This window comes from Oryctolagus cuniculus, chromosome 19, assembly GCF_051225735.1.
Source record: "Oryctolagus cuniculus isolate XC-2025 breed Fujian yellow rabbit chromosome 19, ASM5122573v1, whole genome shotgun sequence".
Taxonomy (NCBI): domain Eukaryota; kingdom Metazoa; phylum Chordata; class Mammalia; order Lagomorpha; family Leporidae; genus Oryctolagus; species Oryctolagus cuniculus.
This window is the reverse complement of record NC_142885.1, coordinates 25,117,698-25,129,730: the sequence shown is the minus strand read 5'-3', so window position 1 is coordinate 25,129,730 and position 12,033 is coordinate 25,117,698.

The window sequence follows — 12,033 nt, the reverse complement described above, 5'->3', positions numbered from 1 at the left end:
AAATGAGAAGTGGGGAGAAACAATACCAGGGTTCATGGTAAAAGGAAGAGTCCTGCCTTAATATGTTGACCATGCAGGTATACTAAGGACTTGTCCTCCTTTTTGCCAATGACCCAGCAGGCTGGTTCACCACACTAATGAAGTAATACCTGATTCAGTGCCCACAGGTCACAATTATCTAGGCTATGAGCCCAGCAAACAGATGAGTGTCACCCACAGAGGTGCCTGTGGGGTGCATGAACTACTGTGCCAAGGGACCTGCTATGGAGACTATCTGGGGGGATGAGCCACATCAGTGCCAAGGAGTGTCTGAAGCAACACATGAAGTTTATCTGAAATGAGACAACTTGGGATCCCCCTTCAACACAGCATCTAATAGTGACCACTTTGATGTGGATGGCCAGATGTGCTATCAGCTTGTGGAAAGTGGATGAAGAGGTGTCAGGCAGAACAGCACCTGATGGCACACCTTTAGCTTCATAGTTCTGAGTGACAAGCACAGCAGGAAGCTGCTGCTGTGAACACTCCATTGCGTGGATGTACTTGGGTATTTTCTAGAGTGTTGAGGGTCTGCACAGCTTAACTTCAGGTGCTATGACCATCAGGGCCAGGAGAGTTGGTTTGGACTATTGTAGGACTCCTCTTAAAATAACAGAGGGGTGAGCATTGGGGAACAGCATGTAAGATGGCTCTTTCGAGACCCACATCCTATATTAGAGTGTGTAGGTTTGAGTCTCACTCCACTTCCAATCCAGCTTCCTACTAAAGTGCACCCTAGGAGGCAGCATATAATAGCTCAGATACTTGAGTCTGTGCCATCCACACTGAGTTCTGGGATTTTCACTTCATAAAACCTGATGTTTTCACATCACATCCTGGCTGAATTCCAGCTATTGTGAATATCTGGAGAGAACAATGGATGAGAGATCGCTGTGCCTTTAATGTGAATGAAATTAATTTTCAAAATTTAAATAAACCCCCTGCATGCATGTGGTCAGACTGGGACTATTCCAGTTGGGCCCCTTCCCTGTGGGGATGGCAGCAGCACAGACTAATTGAAAAAATGCCTGAATACCTCAGTGGCCTCCTTTTCTCAGTTGTGCATCATTGTTTGACATACGAAGTTCATGATGGAGTGTTATTTTCCAGATCACCAACACACATTGCAGCAAAGGAACACCTTATGTTCATCCACTCTGCATGGAGGACCCCATCAGCTCTGCTTCCCAGATGATACGAGTCTCTCATGTGGGTTACAGGTACCCACATACTTCAGCCATCACTCCCTCCAAAAGTGCATATTAGCATAAAGCTGGAATTGAGAGTTGTGACTGCAACCTAGGCATGTCAATATAGGATGTGGACATACTAAGCAGGGTTGTAACACATGCCAAATGTCAATCCCTCAGTGAATTTTTGAAATGCCTCTGTATATCCAAGGCTTTCCGAGAAAGGAGACAGAGCCTTCTGGGCCCTGCCCCTTTATTACATAGTTTCTGCTTCTCCCCAACATTGCACACTGCTTCATGTGTCTCTCTCTGTGCATGCTCACTTCTGAGGTCTCTTCATGCAGACAGGGAAGAGCAGCAGAGCACAGAAGAGTGGGTCTGGGAGACAAGGCAGATTAGGGAAAAACTGGACTGTGACAGTTTCTGCCTGGATCCTGCCACTTAGTGTTTAGTGACCACATCTGAAGCAGAGGAAAATTGTTCATCTACATGCCAAAAACTGAAATATAATATCTTTATATTACCCCAGGCATGAAAGTCAAATCAAAATGAATTGAAGGCTTACATAAAAGCTCTGAGAATATAAAACCCCTTACAAATGGAAGCAAATTCATTGATATTAGTCTCAACAATGATTGTTTAGATATGACACTAAACGCATAGGTGACAAAAGCAAAGACTGAAAAAAATCTAAGAAATATTCTGCATGTGATAGGAAAAACAGAACAGATGAAGTAAGAAATGAAGAAAACATTGGACAACCTGAGTTTGAACACAAACAACTCAAAAACAAATATTGTAATAAAAATTGCACAAAGGATTGATCAGTTTTCCATTGAATATATACAAGTAGCCAACAGGTAACTTAAAAGGGGTTCAGAAACAGCTAATGAAGACTACAATGCTAATTAAGACCACAGTGATTATCATCTCATATGTGTTAAAACAATTATCCAAAAGTAAAATATAACATTGGCCCAGGGTGGAAAAAAGGAATATAAAAATTGTTGCTGAGAAAGTAAATTGGTACATCCAATACAGAAAACATTATGTAGGTCTTCAATCAAAATTAAACATAGAACATATGACAAAGCAATCTCACAACTGCGTGTATATCCAAAGGAAACCAAATCAGTATCTCAAATAGATACCTTTATCTCCACATTACTGGCAGCATTATCTACAAGAACAAGATATGGAGACAACCCCACTGTCAACATATGAATAAAGAAAATGTGATAAACACACATACACAGGAATCACAGACAACCTTAATAAGGAAATTCTTCCATTTTGTCAGGATGTGGATCCAAAAATATGAATGTGGACATTAGGCTATTTGAAATAAGGCACAGAAAGATAAATGCCACACAATATCACTCATATGTGTAATCTAAGAAAGTCGCACTTAATCACAGACTAGAATGGTGGTTGTCATGGGCTGAGAGTGAAGGACATGGGAAAATGTTAGCTGAACACACATTTGCAGCTATGAGATAAATTAACAAAATTAACACCTCAAGACCTTAATATTCAACACAGTAAATAGTTGATTATGATATCACATACTCACAACTTGCTAATATCTTACATATTCTTTAATAACATAGGGATGTAATGTGATGGATATATTAGATTGTCTTAATCATTTCATAATGTATATGTACAAGAGGATTCCAGAAAGTTTATGAAAAAATGTAATCAAAAGATAATGTGAATTGTCCATAACTTTTTAATGTCCCTCACATAGCAAAACATCAGTTTTCATACCTTGATGATACACAAATTGTGTCAGTCATACTCTGACAATCTTGAAGAAAATTAAAACAAGCAAAACTAAACAGGCTCCTATATTAAAATATAAATCCAAAATAACTTAGTAAACTAGACATATCTACAGGATTTGGAAGACTTTCATGCAAGAGAAATCATTTTTAAAACACACATAAATTTGAGTGGTCAAAATTTCTATTTTGAAAGTGCAAATAGAGATGGCACCCTGTACAGAGAAAGTGCAAGTGCTAAGACGTTGCCCAAGTACCAAATTACAGGGTCTTTCTGCTTCTCTAAAACCTGGGCGAAAACCCCAAGCCAAATAAAACTTCTGTTTCTACCTTACTCAGTCTATGTTACTGTGATATTGGAAACATATGAAGGAGTGAGACATCCTAGAAACAGCTGAGTAAAGAGGTCAATGCCCTGGAAAATACCCTGCAGGCCACATATTGAGAAAACTCGGGGGAACCAGGTCCCTGTGGGGAGGGAAGGAGGAACCTACAGCGCCTGTCCTGCATGAACCGCATACACAGAGCCCACATTCTCCCTAGAGACCGCCCAGTCCCCACTGCACAATCGGGGGAGACGTGCAGCTACTGCCACACAGCTGGCCTGCTATGACTCCGGGCTGAGAAGTCTCACCCAAGCAGGGAAGGGGCAGGACCTCGGGGGTGCTGGGTGCCGGTAAAACCCCCAACCCACGGGTCTGAGGGGACCGAGGGGAAGCCCTGTGCCAGCGCCAATATGGAGCCCACAGATGCCGGAGGCCTGTGTCCTCCTGGCCTTCGGTTCCGTTTTCCCCTCTCGGTACAACCAGGTCCACACACTCACCATGTCGTGGTTGTCAGCTTCCGAGGTGCCCAGCGTCCCCGGTGAGTGAAGGTGGAGAGCTGCAGAGGTCCACTTCGCTTGGGAGACTCCTGGCGGCGGAGCTGTCTCCCAGGAGTTCACTCTGCAGGCAAAACTCTGAGAAGATTGTGACGTCCAGGCCCCGCGTGCTGATGCACTGTGGACGTCACCTTGCCTGATTGGACAGTTTGCCAGCCTTGAGTGCACGGAACGTCACAAAGCACGGAGCCAATCAGCATCCCCCATAGCAAGGACCCCTAACTTCAAGTTGTCCTGGATGGGAACAGCGAGAGACAGACCTGGGTTCAGGTCTGAAATGGCCGCCCCTGGGCTCTGCCTCCCCGCGGCTGGAGGGCTCTCACCTCCGAGCTCCTGCTACCCACTGGCCTCGCCCTGGGTCCCCGTCCTTCTCCCTGAGATGCTGCCTGGAGCTGGCGGTAACCTGTTGCAGTGAGTTACAGTTCTGTTTATCCGCTTCCGGCGCTTTCGTTTTCCTTGTATTTCTGCTCATTCTGTTGGGTCGTTTGTATTACTTATTGATTTGAATAACACTTAGATGTAACATAATTTACTCTTTTTTTTTTTCTTTTCTTCTGTTTTCTACTCTGCCTATTGATCTTTTATATTTTCTAGTTATTTCTTGCTGGCACTTGGTAATCTAATGGATTTTTAAACATCGATCTTTCCCACAACATTAAATTCATTTATCAGTTTATTTGTTTTTAGATTTTATGGATTCTCCCTAAATAAATATCTCCAATATATTGGCAATTTATTGTTAAGAAATTGATCTTTACATCTTATTTTATTTCTTTTTGCTCTCTCCCTCGCCCCCAACTACTCCTCCAATAAGAAGTTGGCACTAGTGGAGACTTCCTGGTCTAGGTTTACTTCCAGGGTAAAAGCTCTCAATGATTCTGTATTAATCATGGTTTTTGTTGTAGGATCCTTTTAAAAATTTTGATCTGAATAAGAAAGCCATTGCTCTTTTTTACTATACTGCAAGCAGTTTTTAAAAATTACATGCTGATTTTTAAATGTTTTTGAACATTAAATGGTCATGTGATTTTCTCCTTGAATTTGTCACCTACCTGGAAAATTTACATGACTTGTTAAGAAATGTTAACCACCTCTTGTATTTTTTATTATATGTGACTTGTTATTCATTATATTTTCATATGCGATTTCATTTATTATAAAAATACTAAGGATTTATACATCTGTATATGAAAGAGAGTTTATACTTAATTTATATTGAAAGTTCTAGTCAACCTTGCATCATTATCAATGTAATGCTGGCTTTCTAAAAGAAATCTGAAAGTATGCTTTGCTTATTTATACTTTGATACATCTGAAAAATATAGGTGTTTTTTATTTCTTAAATGTTTGAAATATTTTGTGTTTCTATAACTGAAGTTTTGTTTCTCTAACTGTTTTATTGGCTGGTGGCCTTCAAATTGGGATTCAACTTGCTTGTTTTAATTTGGAGTTTTCCTATTTTATACTTCTTATATTGGATTTTAGGAATTTATATTTGTGTTTGGGAATTTGATTTTCAAAGTATAGTGGATTTTTATCTCTAGTCAAGTTTTTACCCCAAGAGGTTTTTTTTGTTTGTTTGTTTGTTTTTGGTTTTGGTTTTTTTTTTTTTTTTTGACATGCAGAGTTAGATGGTGAGAGAGACAGAGAGAATGGTCTTCCTTCCATTGGTTGACCCCCCAAATGGCCGCTATGGCCAGAGATACACCGTTCCAAAGCCAGGAGCCAGGTGCTTCCTCTTGGTCTCCCATATGGGTGCAGGACCCAAGGACTTGGGCCATCCTCCCCTGCCTTCCTGGGCTACAGCAGAAAGCTGTACTGGAAGAGGAGCAACCGGGACAGAATCTGGTGCCCCAACTGGGGCTAGAACTCTGGGTACTGGTGCTGCAGGCAGAGGATTAGCCTAGTGGGCTGCGGCACCGTCCTTACCCCTAAGAGTTTTACAATATTTTTTTCTAATCTTGACAAAGCTCTTTTCTCTGTAAACAATTGTTTTAATACATGAAAATGGACACTAGTGTTACTTTTCCCTGTGTTTCCTCAATTACTTTTACTCATAGTTTATTAACTTTGTTAAAATTAAAAAGTATATCCTGGGGCTAATGCTATGGCATAGTGGGTAAAGCCACCACCTGCAGTGCTGGCATCCCATATGGGCCCCAGTTCAAGTCCCAGGTGCTCCCCTTCATATCTAGCTCTTTGCTATGGCCTGGGAAAGCAGTAGAAGATGGCCCAAGTCCTTGGGCCCCTGCATCCATGTGAGAGACCTAGAAGAAGCTCTTGAATTCAGATAAGGGCAGCTCTTGCTGTTGCAGCCATCTGGAGAGTGAACCAATAGATGGAAGACCTTTTTCTCTCTCTGCCTCTGCCTCTCTGTAACTCTGCCTTTCAAATATATAAATAAATCTTAAAAAAATATTTCCAGAAATGAATGAAAAATCTGTCCCAGTTGCTCCTCTTCCAGTCCAGCTCTCTGCTGTGGCCCAGAAAGGCAGTGGAGGGCGGCCCAAGTGCTTGGGCTCTGCACCTGCATGGGAGACCGGGAGGAAGCACCAGGCTCCTGACTTCGAATCGGCTCAGCTTCCAGGCCATGGGGGCCATTTGGGGGTTGAACCAATGGAAGAAAGAACTTTCTCTCTGTCTCTCCCTCTCATTGTCTAACTCTGTCTGTCAAAAAAAATAAATAAATCTGGCCGGCGCCGCGGCTCACTAGGCTAATCCGCCTAGCGGCGCCGGCACACCGGGTTCTAGTCCCGGTCGGGGCGCCGGATTCTGTCCCGGTTGCCCTTCTTCCAGGCCAGCCCTCTGCTGTGGCCAGGGAGTGCAGTGGAGGATGGCCCAGGTGCTTGGGCCCTGCACCCCATGGGAGACCAGGAAAAGCACCTGGCTCCTGGCTCCTGCCATCGGATCAGCGCGGTGCGCCGGCCGCAGCGCGCCGGCCACGGCGGCCATTGGAGGGTGAACCAACGGCAAAGGAAGACCTTTCTCTCTGTCTCTCTCTCTCACTGTCCACTCTGCCTGTGAAAAATAAAAATAAATAAATAAATAAATAAATCTATGAGTGTGTGTGTGTGTATATATATACACATATATATGCATATATTATTATATTATATATATTATATAGTTATATAACAGTTATATAGTTACATAACATATATAATAAACATAATTATATAATTTATAACATAATTATATATTAGAATATATCACATTAGACTATATATTATATATCTTAAATATAATATAATATATAATATAATAATAACTATATATAATATATATAAAATTATCAGCAAACTCAGTAAGAAGTTTAATTTATTTAAAAATTGAATAAATACAAATTAAAGTATGTGTTTTTCATCAGATTCAAAACAACTATTGCAACTGTTGACATTTTGACATATATGAGGCAATGGCCATTGAATAGAATGTGAATTTGCAAAAGAAATCGGTGATGTGTACCAAAAGTCTTAGCAATACAGATTATGTTTATTATATACTCTTGTCCCAAATAAGCACTTCCTAAAAAAATCTTTCTATGGAAAAAATAGGTTTCAGAAGGGCCTATGGAAACTTTTTCTTAGGGAAACTTGAGGATAGAAAAGTAAATATCTAACAGTACAGTATTCATTAAATACTATATGATAAATCCATATGAAGAAACACAGTTTAGCTATAAAATATATTTACATTATTAAGAAAAAAAAAAAACCCTTGCAGAGCAGGATGTATGATATATATATATATCCACTATTTTTCTAAAACATGCTTATTTATTTTTTAAATATTGATTTATTTATTTGAAAGAGTTACACAGAGAGAGCAGAGGCAGAGAGAAAGAGAGAGAGAGAGAGAGAGGTCTTCCACCCACTGGTTCACTCCCCAGTTGGCCGCAATGGCCAGAGCTGCGCCGATCCCAAGCCAGGAGCCAGGAGCTTCCCCTGGGTCTCCCACACGGGTGCAGCACTTGGGCCATCTTCCACTGCTTTCCCAGGCCATAGGAGAGAGCTGGGTCGGAAGTGCAGCAGCCAGGTCTTGAACTGGTGGCATTTGGGATGCCAGCATTTCAGGCCAGGGCGTTAACCTGCTGCACCACAGCACCAGCCCCAAAAACATGTTTATACAGATATATTTCCTCAAGCCTTGTGTTATGTGAGCGAAGCCATCTGTTTGACTCACATAAGCGTACCTTAAAAAGATTGTGGAAGTGGAATTAAAAGTTAAATTTATTTTGGTTCAAAACATGTTGAAATTTATATATACATGGGTTATTTAAAAAGTTCATGGAAAACATGTATTATGAGAAATACATATTTCAAATGTTATGCACCAACATAAACTTATCTTCTCCTTCTATTTCCCATGAAATTTTGAAATCCATCAGAAAAACATGGTGTTCCTGGGAAATATCTGGCCATTATTTAATATACTGTAGAGATGCTAAATCTGCCTGAAGTTACTAAGAAAGAATGTGGTCGTGATTAGACACTTTTTCATTTAACCTCTCTGCGTTGTAACCGATCTTCACATTTTTTTTTTTTTTTTTTTTTTATTTTTATTTTTGACAGGCAGAGTGGACAGTGAGAGAGAGAGACAGAGAGAGAAAGGTCTTCCTTTGCCGTTGGTTCACCCTCCAATGGCCGCCGCTGCAGCCAGCGCACCGCGCTGATCCGATGGCAGGAGCCAGGAGCCAGGTGCTTTTCCTGGTCTCCCATGGGGTGCAGGGCCCAAGCACCTGGGCCATCCTCCACTGCACTCCCTGGCCATAGCAGAGAGCTGGCCTGGAAGAAGGGCAACCGGGACAGAATCCGGCGCCCTGACCGGGACTAGAACCCGGTGTGCCGGCGCCGCAAGGTGGAGGATTAGCCTATTGAGCCACGGCGCCGGCTGATCTTCACATTTAAAGAAACTATTTCCAGGTGTTGTGCAATCTGTGATACCGAAATCAGAGCAGAGTGTCTTCTTGACGCGGTGGCTCACCGGCCAGAGTCCTAGGGCCAGTTGAAGGGGCTGCCCACCAGCAGCGAGTCCCGGGTGAGCGTCTCGGTGGTCGTCTTGCCCACCAGGCGCAGGAAGTGGAGCTGCGCAATGAGGGGCGCCTGGAGCTAGCTCAAGGCCGGGTGCGCTGGGGCTGGGACGGGTACTGGGCGCGCAATACTCCATGAGAGCCACCTGAACTGCTCCTGCAGCCTCTCAGCGCCCACGGAGGCCAAGAGCGCCATGACTTTGAGGCACCGGACTCCACCGAGTCCCCCTGCAGGCGGCCCAGCTCGTCCACCTGCTCCTGGTCCAGGAAGGCCACGTGCGCTCGGCCGGCGATGGCGCCCTGTGCAGGCAGGGGCAGCGCTAAGAGCAGCCCCGCCGCCAGCATTCTCACCTGGTCCATGCCCAGTGCCGCGCCGCCGCCGCCCGCACCTGCTGCGTCCGCAGCTGCACCAGGAACAAGCCTCTGTCCACCGCCGCGCCAGCGCCCAGCCAGGAGGGCTGCCAGAGGAGGCGGCCAGCGCCGCCGGGCAGCGATTGCGGGATATGGCCGCGCTGCAGCGCTGCGGGGCGGTAGGAGGGAGAGAGAGAAGGGCAGGGAGAAGACAGCCAGAGCTAGGCTCTCTCAGAGTCCCCACCCCACCCCAGCTCCGGGAGAGCCCGGGTGGGGAGGGAGCCTGGGGTCTTCCCCAGGTGGGACTGGGAGCTGGGGCCTTGCCCTCAGCAAGCAGGTGAGGTGGGAGGAGGGAAACCGAGGCAGGGAGGGCTGGCTGCCAGGCAGGGCAAATTAAGGAGCCTTAATGAGCCCGCCCACCTGGCCTGATCTAATCCATGAGCTCCAGCCCTAGGCCGGCCTCACGCAGGGCACATTACCAGCCCTGGAGGGGACTCGGGGCTGGAGGTGGGGCTGAGTCCTGCGGGGGTGGGAGTCAGCTGTCCAGTAGGAGTGGCCAAATGGGCCCCAAAAGTGTTGCGCTGGTTATAAGTCCCGCCTGCACCACTCCCCCCATCCTACCCCAGGGCCTTTGCACCTGCTCACCCCCCCTTCTTCAAACCCCCACCCCAACTCTCCCACCTCCAGCCCAGGCTAGGGCATAGGCTTCAAATCCCACCCACAACTCCCTCTTTAACACCAACCCCCGAATTAACAAATCTGCTTTAGAGCAGTATTGGCCATGAAGGAAAAGCTACCCTGGTGGCAACTGAAGCCATGGGCTATTTATTGAGGGCCAACTGTATGCAGGGACCCTGGGGCACAACAGTGCACAAGACAAAGAGAGTCCCTGGAGAAGTCATTGGGTTCCAAAGCAAAGTAAGGGGTTGTGAGCTGTGATGGTGGGAAGCCGCGCATGGGGTGGGGGGTGCAGCACGTGGCTGTACTCGCGCCAACCTGAGGGCCGGGCCAGCGGGATTTCAGATCAGCCACGTGAGAAGAGGGGCACAGGTGAACCCCCCAAGCTGAAGGGAGTGGCTTTTCCAAGGGGCTCTGTGCGGACTTTATCAGCTTCCCTCACAGACACAGTGAGGGGGAGGACTTCAAAAGCGTGAGAGACTGGAGTCAGACCCTGGGAGGAACTGGCAGACAGAAAGCAGGTATGGGGTGCGCATTTATCCTGAGGCTGGAACCCCTTCTACCCCTACCCCAAGACCACCGCCCCCCCCCATGTGGAGCCTGGAGAAACTGCAGGGCATTGGAGTTTAGGGCCGTGCTGCTTGGACTGTGTCTGCCCTGGGCCAGGCCAGGGCTCCTGGGGAGAGAACAAGAGTGGGGTCCCCATGGGCTCAGGCTGCCCAGCTCCTGCCTTAAGCAAACAGAGGCAGGGGTGGGAGCAACGGAAACCAAATAAATGTGTGTATGTGCGTGTGTGTGCATGAGTGTGCATGTATGTGTGTGTGTCTGTGTGTGTCTGTGTATTTCTTCAGGACGCAGTGGCCAGGCCTGGGCAGGGGGACCGGGCCCTGGCCACAGCTGTAATTGGATTCCTGTGCCAGTACATGGTGCAATGGCCCTGGTCTTGTGGTTAGCAGGTGCCAACCCCAGGCCCCACCGGCCGACTGCAGGGAGAATGGGGGCCGCTCACCCTCCTTCCGCAGGCAGCGGGGCTGGGGTGCCATTCACCCACCTACCGCACGCCCCCACCAGGCTGCAGCGGGGCTGGGGGCCACTCACCCTCCTTCTGCACAACCCCCCGGAAGCACTTCTTGAGCCGGCAGGACTGGCACTGGTCACGCTGATGTTGGCCCATCTGACAGTCCCAATTGGACCTGCAGGTGTAGCAGTGTTAGGAGCCGATTGTCTAATGAATATACAGGTGTGTGTGTTTTTAAAGCCTGATAATTTTAGACATAACTTTCTCCACGTTTTATATTCCTATATTTTAGTTTTCATGTATCCATTTGAAAGGCAGAGAGTAATTCTACTGTGTGTGTGGCAGGAACCCAATTCCTTGAGCCCTCCTGTGCTGCCTCCCAGCGTCTGCATTAGCAGGAAGTTGAAGACAGAAATGGAAACCACACTCAGACGCCCTCATTCCATTGTAGCAAGGTTGTCTCAAGGGGATTCTTAACCACTTGGCCAAATGCTCGCTCCTGCTTACTACTTTTTAAACACCACTCTCTTACATTACATAGGCCCAGGATCACAAAAATTACCAATTCCAATGTTGGCAAAGCCAATGAAAATGGAGCTCTCACAAAGAAAATGAAAGCCAAGCAAATTATTTAATTAGAAGTATTAGCTTGAATAAAATAATAGTTTGAGTTTCATGTTTCATCAGGTTAGATAAGTGATGGATTTTCAATATCAATATACACTGAACATAAAAAAGATGTAAAAATATTTTCAACCATCAGTATTACACATTTGCAAAAGCAGTGGATGCTTGAATAGTTCTACAAAAATGTGTTCCAAAATCATGTGATTAGTCTTTAAATAAAGGAAATGAATGTTTATCTCAATGAACCATTTCCAAAAGGGCAGAAATACAAAATAAAGACCCTAACAGGAACTGGATATGACAATAATTATCTTTGAAAATTCATTTTGTTTTAAGAACTGTTTCAGAAAACTGTATTTTTAAAAAAGTAAACAATATTTTAATGGGGAATTACTAACCATGATATAATAAAATATTTTCTGGAATTCTTGATCACA